Genomic DNA, 18297 nt, shown 5'->3' with positions numbered 1-18297 from the left:
TGCCCACACCGGGTTATATTTGGGACGTGCTGCCTCTGCCTCCTTGCTTGGTCTGGGCCGCTCAATTGTCAGTTTCACAATATATATATCGTAATTTTCCACACACAAAAAGACAGAGAGACAGATGTGAAGAAACTTCTGTTCAGCAATGCAGTGAAAGAATGGAAGCTGGAATCTGCTTAATCAACCACTGAAGTTTATTGAGAGTCAAACGGCCGGAGCATTCACAAGGTATCTCAATCATTGAATTACCCTGACAACACTGAGGAGAAAATGGCAGCAAGCACCTCTATATGTTAAAATGGAGGAGCTGGTAATCGCTCGCTTTCCCTAATTAGTACCAGACATGCTGAAGACAAAGAACCGGTCTGTTAAAGCCAACGTGCATGGTCCACACTTCCCCCACAGGAAAGGCAGCGCCTCTTGACCTTTGCCCTGTTCAAATTACAAACAGGACACAAGAGAGAGAAAATACTAAAAGTCTTCAAATGAACAGATCACATTAAAATATTCCTTAACAGATCCTTTCTTTTATCAATTTATTGATAACCAATTAACATTAGTCTAAGAATATTTCAGTCACTAGTTAAATCAAATAAAACGTCCTCAGAGTTGTGTGGGTTCCTATTACATTAATTAAATCAACATCAGAATAAGATTGAAACATTCAACCACAATGGTTGATACAGACAACCACAATAGAAAAACCATCTCTCTTCAGTGTTTGACTTCTTTTGTCAAAAAGCACAATAATAACACACATGCAATACAAAAATATAATAGTAAAATATATGTTTCAAAAACAAGATCATTTATCATTCATCAAACACAAATTCAAAATCAGCTTACATCTCAAAGATTTACTTCAAGGCAATTACTTATTAAAAAACAATTAGAATTTAGGATTATAAGAAATCCAATTGAGGTATAAAATCAGAATCATAAGAGATCCAGTTAAGATTCCCAGTTAAGGTATAAATTCACAGTGATGAATCGATCAATCTGTAATCTGTAAAGCTACAGTGTCCTCAATCTTTAACATTACATTACATTTACTTCAGTACGCTTATTCAAGAGTAAGGCACTTTTACTGCATACATTTTATTCAAATACATTTGTTCAAAATCTGAAAAGGAAAAATCAGACATTTTATTGTAACAACCTGAGGAAGGAAAAATCAAAAATATCTATTCTTTATTCAAGGAAAAATCAAAACATCTATTCTTTATTCTGAGTGTCAACTTCAATCAATGTATCAGTCACTGAATGGGGGTACCTATGGTGCAGAAACTGCGATGGAGACCCATGGGTCTGGAAGCTCGGCGTCGTACATCAACATTGTGTCATCTACAGTTGAATACCCCACTAGCCTCTGTGGGGCTTGGAGGGCAGTCTTGGCAACCCTGCGTATGGCTAATTTAACTACAGTGATCAAACAAATCGCTAGGATTAGCACAACCAAGATAAACACTGAAACAGTAACAACAAATGTAACCAAACCCGCTCCCCAGGATCCAAGGGTTCCACTTAAATCCCCAAATGTAAACCCATGAGTTTCATGCAATTCTTTTATCCCCTTTGCAGTATCATGAACCATATCCATAACTTCAGGCGTCGCATCAGAGACAAAAGAACAGCACTCAGTTCCAATCACTTTACATGTGCCCCCCTGGGCAGCTAAGAGGAGGTCCAGCGCCATGTGATTCTGTAGTGCTACTGTCCTAACTTCCTGCAATTCTTTGTGTTCAGCTAACATCGCTGTGTTAGATACATTTAGATGATTTTCCACTACTTTGGATAACGCCATGATTTCCTGCTGACTAACATAAATGCCGTACCAAGGCAAAAATAGGCTCGCTATCTGTTGTCCTTTTGTAATGGACCTGCTGTTCCTGTGTAGAGAGGGAAGTATCGCTGCAATCTCATTTGCCTCTACTTTACGGATTAAAGGAATTAGGTAGGCTAGATAACAGGTGCCATAAAAAATGTCAAAGGGCACACAGCCATAGGCTCGGTTCCCACAAACTAAGTAAACTCTCTGTGGGAGGGGAATTCTGGCTAATTTTACCCTCACTATGGTATTACAGTCGCTGTGTCCCACATCTGGAGAGGTGTGAGATCCTGCTTCATTCTGGAAACAGATGGACACATTCTTCCATTTATGTACTACAATTGGGGGAACATATATTGAACAGTCACGTGTACGGGGATTGCCTAGGGGTATTGGTTGCGTACAGTCATGTATTTTAACCTCAACGGAGTCCACTGTTCTGGAGCCAAACCAGGGCACCACTGTCACTAAAGCTTCAACCAGCAAAGATGCCATGTGTGGTTGTTTTGTGCATGTTGGACTTGTGGAATTAACCGAACAATTAGTTTGGACCAGAGCTAACTGGAATCTGTATTCAAAAGCTAGGTTAATGTATTTCTTCACATATATTAGTTTTAAAAACATCAATCGTTTGAAACCGTCAGGCAGATAATTTGTATTTACTGTATCAACAATGAGAGAGACTAGACCCTCGTACTGTAACGGTTTATCAGAGTCTATTGGGTAGGAAGGAGTGTAGCAGTCCTCAGCCTCATCGCTAATTCTGGAATCTATGTCATTCCAGCTCACTAAATCATAGTCAGCTTTCGTGAAAGGAGTTGGGCTAAACATAGGAGAATGCATAGATTCTGGCATATTTTGGCACAGCCAACAGTTGCTAATATTGCGTTCATGCGCGTAGTCTAACATTAAACTTACTGCAGAATTAGTTTTAGTTCGTTTAAAAGGAGTGATTAAGGCCTTTTTTGAAAAATCTACATCACCTGTTGAGTATTTAAGTGGAGTGGATAGAACATTTGTTTTTCTATCTGGTCCAGACATTTTGCATGCAGTAGCACCTGGATTGGGAACCTGGTAATCTGGTTTCCTCATTCTACATGTTGCCTTATCCCTTATCAGTGTCTTAAACTGTTCTACAGTGCTACACCACAGTTCTGGGGGCATTTCTTCAATGGTGTTGAGAGCTATTCTTACCCCCTCTGATGCGACCCCGTCCCCATGGTACTGGTCCCTTGGATATATCTCCCACGTTGAGTAAACTAAGGACACAGGAAATACAATAATACAGTTAGATGGATCACATATTGAAGCTGGACAGTTAAAAGAAACAGTCTCTGATTTATGATCAGGGAGGGAGACAATCCTCCTGATTCTTCCTCCTTTTCTCTCTCTTTGTGTCTCTTGCACCATACTGAATGTCTGTGTGGTGATTGGATACAACCTGTCCTTGTCGCTAGGCACTGATTTGCCCGTTGGTGTCGTTTTGCCCTCAGGGTCTGGGCCCTGAGTGGTCAAGTCGTCTGCGCTCTTAGATAAGAGCACCTTATTTTCTTCCTCAGACGGGCGAGATCCCTCGCCACCTGTCGTTGGGATTTCCACAGCTTCATCTAGCAGGGCGTCCTTGGCCAGGTACAGAAGACCCAGAATGACGATGATGATGACTGCCTTCACACGCCAGCATCCGGTAGAGGAGAGAGATGACATCTGGTCTCCCTTGTACTCTCAGGGCTGTTCTGGTCACTATTAACACCTGGAAAGGACCTTTCCACCTGGGAGACAGAGCATCTTTTTCAAGAGATTTGATTAGTGTGGTGTCTCGTCAATTGTGTTAGTCGTGTTTGTTTTATGTCTGTCACTTCATGTTTAGTCAGGTATGTAATTCCAAGTCTAGTAAGGTTTCTATGTAGAGTCACGTTTTCTTGTTACTTCATGTCTTGTCTGTCTATTTCATGTCAGGTCTCGTTTTCCCATTTCCTGTTTTATTTTGTACTTACCTCTTGTCTTTCCTTTCAGGTCCTTTTAATTCCTCACTTTGGGTGATTTTCCGTCCTCGTCAGTGTCTGCCCCGCCCCTGATTGTTCCCACCTGGTCCCTATTCCCTCATGTATAAATAGTCCTTGTCTCCCTTTGTCTTGTGCCAGTTCGTCTTGTTTCAGTGTGCTTCCATGTCCCGAGACCCAGCGTTAAAACCAGAGAGAAGAGTTTTGTTTAAAATCGAGAAGTTTTGTTTTGTCCTCGCTTGAGTGATTTTTTTGTTAAAACTTTGTTTTATTTTTTCATTAAAATCTGAGCCGTCGCATTTGAGTCCAGTATTTTTGTACCCTGTTCTAACAATTAGTACATTATCACCAATCTGAAAGGCGTGGGTGGGCTCCTCTCCAGGCTGGGGGAGCCTGTCAGCCACTTGCCTGTGAAACTTTCTCAACATGTCAGTTAGATATTTGACATAGTTAGTCATGTAATCATCTGTCCACAAAAGAGTGAGTTTGTGGGGTGTTACTGGGGGGCTAGATCCTGCGAACATTACCCTTCCCATCAAAACTTCGTGTGGGCTAAGCCCTGTCGTTGCATTTGGTGAACTTCTAATGGAGCACAGAACTAGCGGCAGTGCGTCTACCCATTTTAGTCCTGTGGTCAACATTGTTTTAGTGAGTTTCTCCTTTATAGTCAAGTTCATTCTCTCAACCTGGCCTGAGCTCTGTGGGTGATAGGGAACATGTAATTGCCATTTGAACCCTAACACTGTAGCTAGACTCTGGGTTATCTTAGAAATGAATGCTGGACCTCTGTCACTGTTAATTCCTGTGGGCACACCAAATCTAGGAATAACATCTTTGAGAAGACACTTTACAACTGTTCTAGCGTCTTCTTTTCTGGTAGGGTAGGCCTCTACCCATTTGGAGAACTGGCACACTATTACCAAAAGATATTTCAATCCTTGGCATGGTGGCATATGTGAAAAGTCAATTTGCATATTTGCAAAGGGCCCCGAGGGGGGCGGTAAGTGTTTATGCTGAACTTGACCACTTCTTCTTCTTGTCTGCTGGCATATCATGCATCTATCTACCAGGGTCTGTGTAGCTAGTGTAATGCTTGGAGAAAATCATTGTGACTTTATAATCCCATTCATCCCTCCTTTTCCTACATGTGATTTGCCATGTGCAACATGTGCCAAAACATGGAGGAACGAACGTGGACAGACCATCCGTCCGTCTGGGTGGAGCCACAAGCTGGACTCAGCGTCAAGTGTACAACCTCGTCTTAGCCATAAATCTTTCTCCCTAACATCAGCGCGGGCTTGCATGTCCGCGACATCATTAAAGGAAGGCAAACAAATGGGTTCTGCGGATTGTGTCGAGGGGCATTGGAGCACCATAGAAGAGCAGGAAACTGCTGCTTGTTTAGCCGCGGTGTCGGCTAACGCATTTCCACGCGAAATAGGATCATCAGAATTTGTGTGAGCAGCACACTTAACTACTGCTAGCTGTGTAGGGAGCATGATAGCGTCTAATAGCTGAGCTACTAACGCATGATGTTGAATAGGCTTACCGGCCGATGTTAAGAAACCGCGCATTTTCCACAAGACACCAAAATCATGGCACACACCAAATGCATACCTGGAGTCTGTGAAAATGGTTGCAACTCTATCTTTAGCCAGAATACACGCCCTCAGCAGAGCATACAACTCTGCGGCCTGAGCCGACATGGCATTTGGCAAGGCCCGGCTTTCTAAAACCTCCCAGTCGTTCACAACAGCATAGCCTGCTAAGTGTAATGTGTCAGACGGCCTGCTTGCAGACCCGTCTGTGTATAGAATCATATCTGAATTAGGGATAGGAGTTTGCAACATATCAGTTCTGGGGGAAGAAGACATGTCAATCGTTGTGACGCAGTCATGTGTTATTTCAAAATCTGGAATTGGCACCAGCGTAGCTGGGTTTAGAGGGGGGGAGCGTTTAAGTGTGATGTGTGGGATTGAAAGAATTATTGCTTCATTACATTACATTACATTGCATTTAGCTGACGCTTTTATCCAAAGCGACTTACAATAAGTACATTCGACCAGGAAGACACAACCTTGAGGAAAACAGAATCATATAAGTACATCAGGTTTCATAGAGCCAATCATTTCAAGTGCTGCTCAACTGGCTTTAGATAAGCCACCTTTATTAGTATATAAGTGCTCTGTTATCAGTTCTTTGTTAGTCATTCTATCGCTCGAAGTGGAGTCGAAAGAGATGAGTTTTCAGTCTGCGTTGGAAGGTGTACTGTGTAAGCTTTCTGCTGTCCTGATTTCAATGGGGAGCTCATTCCACCATTTTGGAGCCAGGATAGCAAACCCACGTGTTTTTGCTGATGGGAACTTGGGTCCCCCTCGCAGCGAGGGTGCAGCGAGTCGTTTGGCTGATGCAGAGCGAAGTGCACTCGCTGGGGTGTACGGTTTAACCATGTCCTGGATGGAGGAAGGGCCAGATCCATTCGCAGCATGGTACGCAAGTACCAGTGTCTTGAATTGAATTCTAGCAGTTACCGGAAGCCAGTGAAGGGAGCGGAGGAGCGGAGTGGTGTGGGAATATTTAGGAAGGTTGAAGACCAGACGAGCCGCTGCATTCTGAATGAGCTGCAGAGGTCGGATGGCACATGCAGGCAGACCAGCCAGGAGGGAGTTGCAGTAGTCTAGGCGTGAGGTGACGAGAGCCTGGACCAGAACCTGCTTCATAACCAGATCGCCTTGCTGCTGTCATATGCTGAGTAGCAGAGGTGTTCAGAATATGCAAAACTGCATGTGGGACATGTACTACACAGTCACTGGCCAGTACAATAGGAGAGGATTGTTTGATAACAATTGCAACTGCGGCCACTGCCCGCAGGCAAGAAGGCATACCGAGCACCACAGGGGAGAGTCGAGATGAGTAGTATGCAACAGGCTGGAAATTAGAGCCATGCTTCTGTACCAAGATGCCCGTTGCAAAGCCCCCCTTTTCATGGACGTGCAGGTGAAACGGCTGATGGTAATCAGGGAGCCCCAGGGCAGGAGCTGATGTCAGGGCTCGCTTTAAGTCCTGAAAAGCTGTGTGCATGTCCTCAGACCATTGAACAATGTTAGGAGCAGCCTGCAGAGTGGCAGCACGCAGGACAGAGTCCATAGCAGCGTACTCGTATATCCAATGTCTGCAATAATTTGCCATGCCCAAAAAAGACAGCATGTCTTTCTTTGTGCGGGGTGGTGCCACTTTGTTCAAAAGACAAATCCTTGCTGGCGAGAGGAGTCGGTGTCCATCCCTTAGAATGTGACCCAGGTATGTGACCTCAGTCTGGCAGTACTGCAACTTAGCCAGGGATGCTCTGTGTCCACATTCAGAAAGTCTTTTCATGAGCAGAATGGAGTCGATGCGACATGCGTCCATGTTGGGAGAAGCTAACAACAGGTCATCTGCGTACTGAAGCAAGGTACTACCTCCTGTAAGGACCAAAGTGTCCAGATCTCTCTTAACCGCTGCTGCGTACACAGTAGGCGATTCAACATACCCCTGTGGGAGGCGCGTGTATGTGATTTGTTTACCTTTAAAAGTAAATGCAAACAGATACTGGCTGTCTGGATGCAGAGGAACAGAGAAAAATGCTGAACACAAATCAATAACTGTATAATATTTTGAATCTGGCGGCAATGATGCAAGAATCGAATTAGTGTCAGGCACTATAGGAGCGGTCGGAATGACAATAGCGTTAATAGCTTGCAAATCTTGGACAAAACGCCACTCATCAGGGCGATTGTGTTTTGGTATGGGCAGAATTGGGGTATTACACGGGCTGGTCGTGTAGATTAATACGCCCTGATCGAGCAGAGATTGGATGACTCCTTCAATTCCCAAAATGGCTCTATGGGGTAAATTGTACTGTCTGATAGCTGGCAATCTGGCATTGGCCTTAAGTGTGACACTGTGTGGAGGGGCTGAGCAAACAAACCCCACATGATTCTTGTGTTTAGCCCATAATGTGGCCGGAACCTCAGAAAAATCTGATGGGGGTCCATATTGTGTGAGTGCAGGTGGCTGTAAATGAAGAAATGTGCTTTGAGGGAGAGAAAGTTGCTCAGAGAGATGCAGCATGTAATGTTCTTCTCCGAGGTTAATTAGATGATGTGTGTGAGGGAGAGAAGCTTTTGCAGCTTCCAGCAGAGCATGGCAGTGGGCTGTCATGGCCCCCACTTCCTCAGGTTCACTTCCTAAAGTGACCGCTAGTGTGAGGTGAGGGATCGTGTCTGCAGCATAAAGAGCCTGCTGTGTGGTTGTGAGCCTCAGGGGCAATGCGCACCCCTGGGGTCCTAAAAATAGAAACTGCTCACATTCCAACTGATCTGAGCTGTTGCAAAAACCTCTTACTGATAGCACATAGTCATCTGATGGGTTAAAAGCAGCTGTGCAGTGACAATTCAACACAGGCCGCATAAGGGACATTAAGGAAGCACACACAGGGGAAATGCTAGCAATTTTCTGAATTCCTGTTGTTGAGAAAACAGAAATCATGTTGAAATCTGGAAATGTGTATCCATCCATGTTGTAGTCCGCTGTATAGAAAACTGTAGTTTCCATAGTTTCCCCACAGCAGCAGACACACACAATGGTCCGCTGGCGCATCATAAACACGTCGGATAGTGAAAGTGCATTTGGATTATCTAAAGTACCGCAGTCTCTTCTCCTAAGTCCTTTTGAATTCTCCTATCCACTATCCCTTAACCCCGTGACGTTTCACTCAGAGGTCAAGGAATAGGAGATAGGGTTAGAACTTAGGAGCTAATTTTTGGATTATCGGAACGCAACCCTCATTTCTCTAAATGCACTTCGAGGACCGAGGATCGAGCGTCGAGGAGGCTCTCTGAAGGAGCTATAACTGAGGATACACTGATGGGTCCTCCACGGCTCCTTCGTGGATGCATTTCTGGCAACAGAGATGTGACGCACGGCCGGACTTATCTCAGCCAATGACAGCTCTGCATGCATCCCCTGGATATTATTGTATTAACTGCTTTCATAGCGACGCGATGTTTACAGTGAGTACAGCTGTGAGGTCCGTGCAGAAAGCAGAGCAGTGTGTATAATATATATCACTCAGTATAACAGGCCTATACTCTTTTTATTTGCTTTAGTAGATATCTACAAAGAGTCGATATTTTTAAAATTTCTAAAACCATTTAGTGCTTCACATAATAAAATACACAACGGCTGTAGCCTGTTTAGGAACTGTATGTGCGTGTGTGTGTGTGTGTGTGTGTGTGTGTGTGTGTGTGTGTGTGTGTGTGTGTGTGTGTGTGTGTGTGTGGTGTAGGTGTGTGGTACAGTGTATAGGTGTGTGTGTATACAGTGCGTAGATGCAGCGGACAGACAGGTCTCAGTTGGTTTGGTGTCCTCTGCTTACTTTTAATAGCTAATAGTAAATAAAACTTTTGGCTCGTAATTTATTTTCCTCATTGTAGCGACCAGAGAGAGGGGGGGGGGATATATCCAGTCTCCGATAGTGTTACGTTATTATGAGAGTGCTCTATTTGATTCTGAAATTGTATATATGTATATAAATATATATATATAAATATACAGTGGCACCTCGATTTTGACAGGATAACAACTGGTGACTTCTAGAATTGTGTGAGTAACATTCTGTTTTTAGACTTCTCTGTTTCAGTGTGTGTACTCTGTATAAATGCTCTGTAGTTGATCTGACTGAAATTGTGATTTTAAATCTCAAAACCGCTACAGTATCTGTCAGGCAGAAACTTGGGACAAGTAATTTGACTGAAACCTTAAAACTGAACTAACTGACTGCTAGGGTTAACTTTGATTTAAACATTTGTAGAATACTAAGAGCTTTATTGAGTAGGTGTAACTGTATTAAGGGTTCAACTCATATCTTTATAACTTAGGGTTTAATGTAATTGTAAAACCATTGGGCCACTGAAAAGACACAATAACAACTCAGGAGGGAGCCAGTTCAGATTTCCTTTTGAGGGCCACCAGCTGCAGAGAGTTAACTAATTAAAGGGACATGGCCCCACAGCTGTGAGAACTCAGCAATCAGGTGTCCATTTTAGGTAGCACTTTCCTGGAGCGTCAGACAGACGAAGACTGACAAAGACAATAGAGTCCTGCTGGAGTCACGAGGGTGGCAAAGAGGAGGCACTGTGAGCTAAGTATCGCTGGTGTTCTATTACTGACCGCCAGAGGCAGTGCTTTAAGCACTGGATATGTCCATCGCGCGCATGCGCAGCTCGAGTACCAATAACAACAAAGTCACCTGTGACCCACGTGACACCGGCTATATCAGCCGGTGTCGTCAGAGGATCCGTTCCTTTCATCTTCTCGCTGCGCGAGGGTACCGTGGCTACATTTTTGTAGCCTACAGCGTTCAGGTTTGAACGTTTGATCTGAGGGATTTCTCTGCAAGCAGCTGGCCGCGTGCAGCTTCGCGACTGACAGTCGGAGCTACGGGTCGTAAACGCGTCCTCCAGGAGCTGTGGCCGGCTGTGCGCTGTGCAGAGCCTCGACAGACAGGTTTGTGTCCGCGTGTTGCTGGTGATGGCTGTGTTCCCGCACCCTCTCCCAGCCAAGTTGTCCTGATTGCTGTCTTATTTTTTGTTTGGCTTAGACTTTCTGGTGACGACAGTGTTCCCGCTTCCTCTCCCATAAAGTTGCCCTTATGCTCTTTTGAAAGTTCTGCTTGTGGCGTTGTGCCCGAGCTATCATTGGCATTTGAGTCCCAGCTTTGGCTGTGTCCCTCATTCAATTTACTAGTGTCATACTTTAAACCCGTTTTTCGTTTAGATGCAGAGAGTAAGGTAAGTCCTTTCTATTTCTTAGAAGCTATTATCTGGTCTTAACATTTGTGTTCTGACTTGGTTGCTTGATTGTTAGCAGCAGCCGCTTGGCTAACACCTTGCTGTTGAGCTTAACTATTAACTCAGGGCAGTGCTCCCGCTCCCGGTAACGTAGGGTTTGATTGCAGTAGCGCTAGATCGTTGTATTACTGCTCCTAGTACTAGACTCCTAGCACTAGGATGATATGCAGAGAACATCTTCACTGCGGGTGCTGTGTGCTCTGCATGTGCGGTTACTACTGTAACCATGGCCTACGGTTCTATGCGGGCTGTTCTCTTTCTTAGAAGCTAATTATCTGGTCTTAACATTGTGTTCTGACTTGGTTGCTTGATTGTTAGCAGCAGCCTTGCATATACTTGCAACACCTTGCATATACTGTTAAGTTTCATTATTTAACTCGCTCCCACTCCCGGTAAACGCATGGTATGGTTGCAGTAGCGCTATATCGTTGTATTTACTGCTCCTAGTACTAGACTCCTAGCACTAGGACGATATGCAGAGAACAATCTTCACTGTGTGTGCTGTGTGGTCTGCATGTATGGCCATTAAGTAGGATTTTATCCTCCCAATATTATATTGTCTAGTGGGCAGCCGTTTGGCTGACACTTTTAGGCACCGGCCACAGTTACTACTGTAACTAAGGTTCTAAGCCGTAAGTACTGGCCATAATTACTACTGTAACTACGGTTCCAAGCAGTGTAAGTACTGGCCATAGTCAATACCGTAACTACGGCTCTAGGCTGTGTAAGTACTGGCCGTAGTTACTACTGTAACTACGGGTTTAAGCTGTAAGTACTGGCCATAGTTACTACTGTAACTACGGTTCCAAGCCGTGCAAGTACTGGCCATAGTCAATACCGTAACTACGGCTCTATGCTGTGTAAGTACTGGCCATAGTTACTACTGTAACTACGGTTCTAAGCCATGTAAGTACTGGCCATAGTTACTACTGTAACTACGGTCCAAGCAGTGCAAGTACTGGCCAGAGTTACTACTGTAACTACGGCTCTATGCTGTGTAAGTACTGGCCATAGTTACGACTGTAACTACGGTTCTCAGCCGTGTAAGTACTGGCCATAGTTACTACTGTAACTACGGTTATATGCCGTGTGAGCCCTGGCCATGGTTACTGCTCTAACTACGGCTCTGTGCTGTTCTCTTCTTTAGAAGCTAGTTATCTGGTCTTAAACATGTGTGTTATTTGACTTGATCTCGCTTGATCGTTAGCAGCAGCCGCTCGGCTAACGTCTTGCGTATACTGTTAAGCTTCTTTATTTTACCCATCGAGGTGAAGGCAGTGCTCTCGCTCCCGCTCCCTCTACCGGTATTGCGGATGTAGCTACATCCCTTTTTCTGTTCGGCGAGTAGTAGCACCGCTCTACTCTTCCCGTTCAGCAGGTAGCTGGTGAAGGCTGTGTTCCCGCACCCGCTCCCGGTTACGCTGCATCTGGCATTCGTCTCTAACTCAACCAGTGAAGGCAGTGTTCTCGCCCCCGCTCCTGGTAGACGCTGAACTGCCTCGTTTTTCCGTCAAGCAGGTAGCCGGTGAAGGCTGTGTTCCCACACCTGCTCCCGGTTACGCTGCATCTGGCGTTCGTCTCTAACTCAACCAGTGAAGGCAGTTCTGGCCCCCACTCCTGGTAGACGCTAAACGACCTCGTTTTTCCGTTAAGCGGGTAGCTGGTGAAGGCTGTGTTCCCGCACCTGCTGCATCTGGCATTCGTCTCTAACTCAACCAGTGAAGGTAGTGTTCTCGCCCCCGCTCCTGGTAGACGCGGAACTGCCCTGTTTTTCCGTTAAGCAGGTAGCTGGTGCAGGCTGTGTTCCCGCACCCGCTCCCGGTTATGCTGCATCTGGCATTCGTCTCTAACTCAGTCGGCAGTGTTCTCGCCCCCGCTCCTGGTAGACGCTGAACTGCCGTGTTTATTAATCCAGCCAGGTGAAGGCAGTGCTCTCGCTCCCGCTCCCTCTGCCGGTAACGTGGGTGTAATTACATCCCTCTTTCTGTTCGGCGAGTAGCAGCAACGCTCTACTCTTTCCATTAAGCAGGTAGCTGGTGAAGGCTGTGTTCCCGCACCCGCTCCCGGCTACGCTGCATCTGGCTACCTAAAGAATGGTTCATTCATGTAGCGCCTGTATGGCTTCTCTTGAGCCCGAGGATGGCCATGACCGCTGCCCCTCCTGACTCGGCCGCCTCTGGCGGTCAGTGGGGACGAAATTCGAGCATCTGAGGGAGGTTCTCACGGTAAACGCCTGCATGAGCTGTAGCTGCATGCCTCGGGCGCTCAGAGTGGCTAGAATCACTGAGGTGGAACGTCTGGCAGCAGCCAACAGACACCTCTCCTTGTCACGTCCTCCTCCAGATCAATTCGGTCGTTCCCGGCGACTTGAGGGAGCGATGGCTATGTGTGCTCCCCCCAATAGAAGGACTAGAAACAGGCTGTCCTCTAAAGTGGATCGGCTAGCTGCCGATAGGGGCATGATGAAGTCGCCTCTTGGCCCTTCAGCCTGGGCCCGGTATAGGGGCTGCTAGCGGGCCGCCTGTCCGCCCCCGTCCCCCCCCCCCTCCTTCGGTTGGCGCCCCTCCTTCGGTTGACGCACCTCCTTCGGTTGACGCACCTCTGTATGAGGACGCCTCGTCGCTGGTACAGACTCGTTGCCAGGTTTCGCTGGCCCAGTCACCACTAACTGAGGCATGTAGGAGAGTCCTCCGTAGCGTACCAGTCGAGCTGTTTAGGTCAGCTGCCCTGGAGGCACTGGAGCGTGCCGCCCAAGCTAGGCAGACCAGGCAGCAGCACTCGGGTCTTTGCAGACCTGTGTCCACTCCCAGCAGGCCCAGGGGCCGCTCTAGCAGCCGCACTCAGCCGCCGGATTACAGGGGTGTTCTGCAGAGGTCTTAGCGGCCCACTCAACCGCCTCCCAATGACCTTCCAGGCGGCCCAGAGCCTTACCGGAGCCCCCCAAGAGGCTCCAGGGTCCGGGGGGCTGGGCCCTGAAATCCCGGGGGGGGTTGTCGGCTGCTTTCCCAGCAGCAGCTCAGTTACTGGGTGGTCTGTACTTCCGTCCCTTGGGTGGTTTTCACCTTAACCCAGGGGTACGGACCGCAGCTCCGGCCCCTAGCCTTCGGCTGGGTCTAATTGACAGTTGTCGGCGATCCGGCAGGGGCCCTAGCTCTGGGCCAAGAGTTGTCTGTCCTTCTGTCCAAGGATGCAATCAAGCCAGTAAGACCCTCTGCTTAGCCCAGGGGGTTCTACTCGGCGTACTTTCTCGTGAGCAAAAAAGTCGACGGATTTCGCCCGATCTTGGACCTCAGAGGAATCAACAGATTCCTGAAGGTGCTGCCATTCTATATGCTGACCATTGCATATACACAGGTGGAGTGGTTCTCAACCGTGGACTTGAGGGATGCCTACTTCCACGTGGGCCGGGCAAGAGGGTGCCTTATATTCAGTTCCTCCGGCCCTTGGGCAGACTGGCAGCTGCCTCGGCCGCTGGGCCCTTAGGCCCGCTGTCGTTGCGCCCCATGCAGATGTGGCTGAACAGCCTTCACTTGGACGCCAAGTGGCACAGGCACAGGGAAGTCAGGGTGTCGCAGCATTGCCTCCACTCTCTGTCACGCTGGAGGGGCAGGGCCTATCTCCTGGTAGGCGTGCCCATGGGCGCCATCTCATCCCGCCAGGAGACCATCACTATAGGTGCATGTCTCTCAGGGTGGGGTGCAGTGCGGCAGGGCAGGACCGTTCAGGGTCAGCGGTCTGCCCAGGAGAGTGCGCGCCAGGTCAACGTGCTAGAGCTTTGGGCTGTGCAGCTTGCACTCACGCACTTTCTACCCCAACTGGGGGGCAAGAATGTGTGTGTTTCTTGGGAACAGCATGTACGTCGTTGCTTAGACAACAGTCCCTTCTAGATAGTGGACGTTCTCACTCCACTCTGAATTTATGTGGCTGCGATTTCTGCCCGACATGTTCGGGTCGACGGCGCCACGGCGGGGTGCCACAGGTCGGTGTCCCTCTTTATGAGAGGGACTTTACGGCAGTGTCCCCCTAGCACCCTGAGGGCTCCGGCTTGGGACCTGCCCCTGCTGCCGGATGCCCTATCATCTCCTCCCTTCGAGCCCCTGGCCCAGGTGGGGCTTAGGTGGCTGCCTACGAAGGCAGCATTTCTGCTTGCCATAATAATAATATATTTAATTTATATAGCGCTTCTCATCTGCCAAGACAAATCTCGAAGTGCTTCACAACAAGGGATACTGATACACTTTGAGAGATTAAACAAACAATTGTAGTAATAATAATAATAATAAATCAAAAAATAAAATATAAAATAGAGTACAAAAATAAAAGTCGGAGATAGCGATAAAAATGGCAGTACTCCAGGTGTACCATGCTCAAAGTTTATTGGAAGGCCTGCCGAAAGAAGAGGGTCTTAAGGCCGGTTTTGAAGACCTCGGTGGAAGGGGCAGATCTCAGCTGATCTGGGAGGCCATAGCCTCAGGGAAGCGAGTCGGGGAGTTGCATGTCCTCTCCATAAACAATACATGCCCGAGGTGAGACTCTCAGGCGTTGCCCTTTGGACAAATGTGGCATTCCCGCCCGGGGTCCTTCCACAAACCCACTTCAATCAGCCTGCCCAGCTGGCACGCTTTGACATTCAGGAGTACGGCACGTCGAAGTTGCTGTGCCCTGGGGGTGCCCAAAGGGCGTATATCAAGGCTACGGCCTGTATACGGCAGTAGGAGCAACTCTGATTTTGCCCTGGCGGCACTAAAGGAGGTTATGCCCTCTAACCAGTGGCTGCCCCACTGGGTTGTCGATACCATCTCACAGGCTTACGGGGCCAGTGGCCGCCCCCCTGTCATCAGGCTGAGATGCCACTCTACAAGGAGCATCTCAACATATTGGGCTGCCCTGAGAGGGGTGCCCCTGGAGACCATCTGCGCCGCGGCGTCGTGGGCGTCTTCTGGCGTCTTCTGGCACATTCTCCAGTTGTCATCAGGTCAATGTCGCCACTCCCCATTCTTTGGGCGTGGTCCTTTTGCCGAGCTCCGCTGCTTCCAGTGGTGAGCAAGGGCTTGGATTAAGATTAAGATGAATTTTTATTAATCCCTCATGGGGAAATTATTTCTCTGCATTTGACCCATCCTAGTGTTAGGAGCAGTGTGCTGCCATTTTGAACGGCGCCCGGGGAGCAATGTGGGGAACAGTGCCTTGCTCAGGGACACCTCGGTAGCACTTGGTCTTTCGGGGACTTGAACTGGTGACCTTCCAGTTCCCAAGCCAAGTCCCTATCGACTTCGCCACCACCGCCATCATGATTCTTCATGACATTGTTGGTATAAGTCATCCAGTGCTTAAAGAGCTTACGAAATGCTTTTAGCACCGGTTAGTGGGCTTAGTATATGATAGAGGTTGCATTTGTATTGTGGAATGTGCCATATGATTTTTTTATTATTGATCTATTTTTAATAAATCACGATTATAACAGCATACAAAAGTTGTCAGTTAGTAACAATCGTTCGTTGCGCCGGAAACATCAACTTCGGCCATTTCCGGCGGTGACGTCATGAGTGGAACACAGCTGAGCTCAGTCCCGTTTGAATGCATTGAAGGGCCAAATATTACGACAAAGGATGCACAGCAATAAGACGCCAAGAATAATTGGCAAGCGATATGTTGTATGGGGATGTGGGGCCATCTCAACATCTGGTTATGGGATGTTTTTGTGGCCAAAAAATGATCAAATGGTGCGTATATGGACAAAACAAGTGCGTCGTATGAGGCGGATGTTTGCTAGACCAGGTAACCCGGGGTCGATGAAACCGACGATGTGTGGGGCAGCACATCAAGAGATCGTGTTTCGAACAATCAACAATACCCGCTAAGGAGAGAGAGTAAACGCTTTCTCGAAGGTTCGTTTTGCTTTCTTACAACGTTACGTTAACTCAACCTTACGTTTGCCATGAGGCTATGTTACTTCCCTTAAGAGCTAGCTGTCTTAGCTAACAACAGTTAGCAGCTAACGTTTTCTGCAGTTTGTGTTTCCACTGAAAAACGTGATGTAGTTATTTAAGGGTAAGTTAACTAAACGTTATCTTACAAGTAGAGAAAGTTAAGTTGTGTTTAAAATCGTCAATGTAATGCACGTTAAAGGTTTTGTGTTGAGCATGAAGTTAGCTTTACTGTAGCTCACCAAAGGTTAGCATGTTAAGCTGCACTTTCTGTGGCAGCTCGCTTAATACAAAGAGGGATTTTGTGCTTCATTGTAAACTTTTCTTACAAATGTGTGTTAATCTACCTGAAATTGTAGGGACAGTTTTTTTCTACTCAACTATACAGACCATTGTTGAGGAGATGCAAAACATACTGTAAATGAGTTGGGTCTGAGATATACTTTGAGTAATGTTACTTTGCTGCTAAAAAATGAAACATTATCAGATGAGGACATCACCAAAGTGTGTGAGTCTGTCAGGGGATTTGATCTGTTCTTTGCATGTCGTACAGGGCCTGTACACACTGCTCTGGTATGAATTAAAAATATAATTGTAAAATGTATGTCTCTCGCTCTTGTCATCATTCAGGCTTTGCATTTGAACTCCTATGACTGGTTGCGGACTTGAAGGGAACGACTCCATGGCCTTCCTGACATCCAGGAAAAAGGTGAGATTCTAATCCATTTCAATGCCAACAGCCAGTCCTTGTTTTTAACTTTTTTAATATGATTTTTTGGGGAATTTCTGTTTTATTGGATAGTAGAGATCTACTGGAACCTAACACCAGAGAGAGAGAGAGAGAGATAGAGGGAGGAGATGATATGCAGCAAAAGGCCGAGCCGGATGGTTGCTGCTCCGTGTGGAGCGTGTTCTATCAGGTAAAGCACTTTGGTACCCAGTTATTTATGGTATTGAGTTTGAATTTAGCCTTTGGAAGGTCATTTCCGACATTCCGACATTTCCGCATTGTAAAGACTGAAAAAACATTTATTTGTCTCAACATTCCTGTAATAATTTGTTTTTTTATTGTTGATATTGTTTTGTTCTTTGTTTTCTTTATTTATCGCTGCAGAAAGGATCATGCCAGCCCACATCAAACACCTGATCAAGAACTTGTGAATCTTCAGGCAGAAAAGATGAAAACACCTGTTCAAAGTTCCAGTTTCCTGTACATGGAACCATGCCTGTCCTCTGTTCCACATGTCTTCAGTCAGTCCTGAGGCCTGTACTACGAAGCAGGATGTTCTCTTCGCGGCTAACTTCAGGGAAAACTCCGGCTTTCCGGTCCTACGAAGCTGGTTCTCTTTTTAGCGGGCTAGATCTCCATGGTAACTTATGCTGAACGGCTAAACTGCCCCGGAGCAGGTTAGGTTGCAGGCCAAGAGCTCAACTCAGTGAAAGCACTGCCTGCTGACCAATCAGAGCTCAGTGTGCGGAGTTTAAAGCGATCAAGTCACAGGAGAAAGGAAACACAGAAAAGCTGCCGTTGCAGGAAAGACGGCCGGCAAAAATCACTGACTGTGTGAACGTGAACATGAATAGAATATCACCTCCATCTTCAGAGCAATCTGACTATTATAACATTAGCGTTAAGAAAGCTTACTTAA

General features: G+C 46.8%; 1 long non-coding RNA gene across 1 annotated transcript; it reads left to right on the top strand.

Moving 5' to 3' along the window:
• The first annotated feature begins 17107 nt into the window (after positions 1-17107).
• LOC139435223 (uncharacterized) lies at positions 17108-18061 on the top strand. The gene is made up of 3 exons (XR_011644503.1): positions 17108-17357; positions 17454-17568; positions 17763-18061. It is a non-coding gene; the product is annotated as an uncharacterized lncRNA (long non-coding RNA).
• The last annotated feature ends 236 nt before the right edge of the window (positions 18062-18297 follow it).

This window comes from Pseudochaenichthys georgianus, chromosome 15, assembly GCF_902827115.2.
Source record: "Pseudochaenichthys georgianus chromosome 15, fPseGeo1.2, whole genome shotgun sequence".
In the NCBI taxonomy this organism is placed as follows: Eukaryota; Metazoa; Chordata; class Actinopteri; order Perciformes; family Channichthyidae; genus Pseudochaenichthys; species Pseudochaenichthys georgianus.
This window is presented reverse-complemented; position numbering and strand designations above follow the sequence as displayed.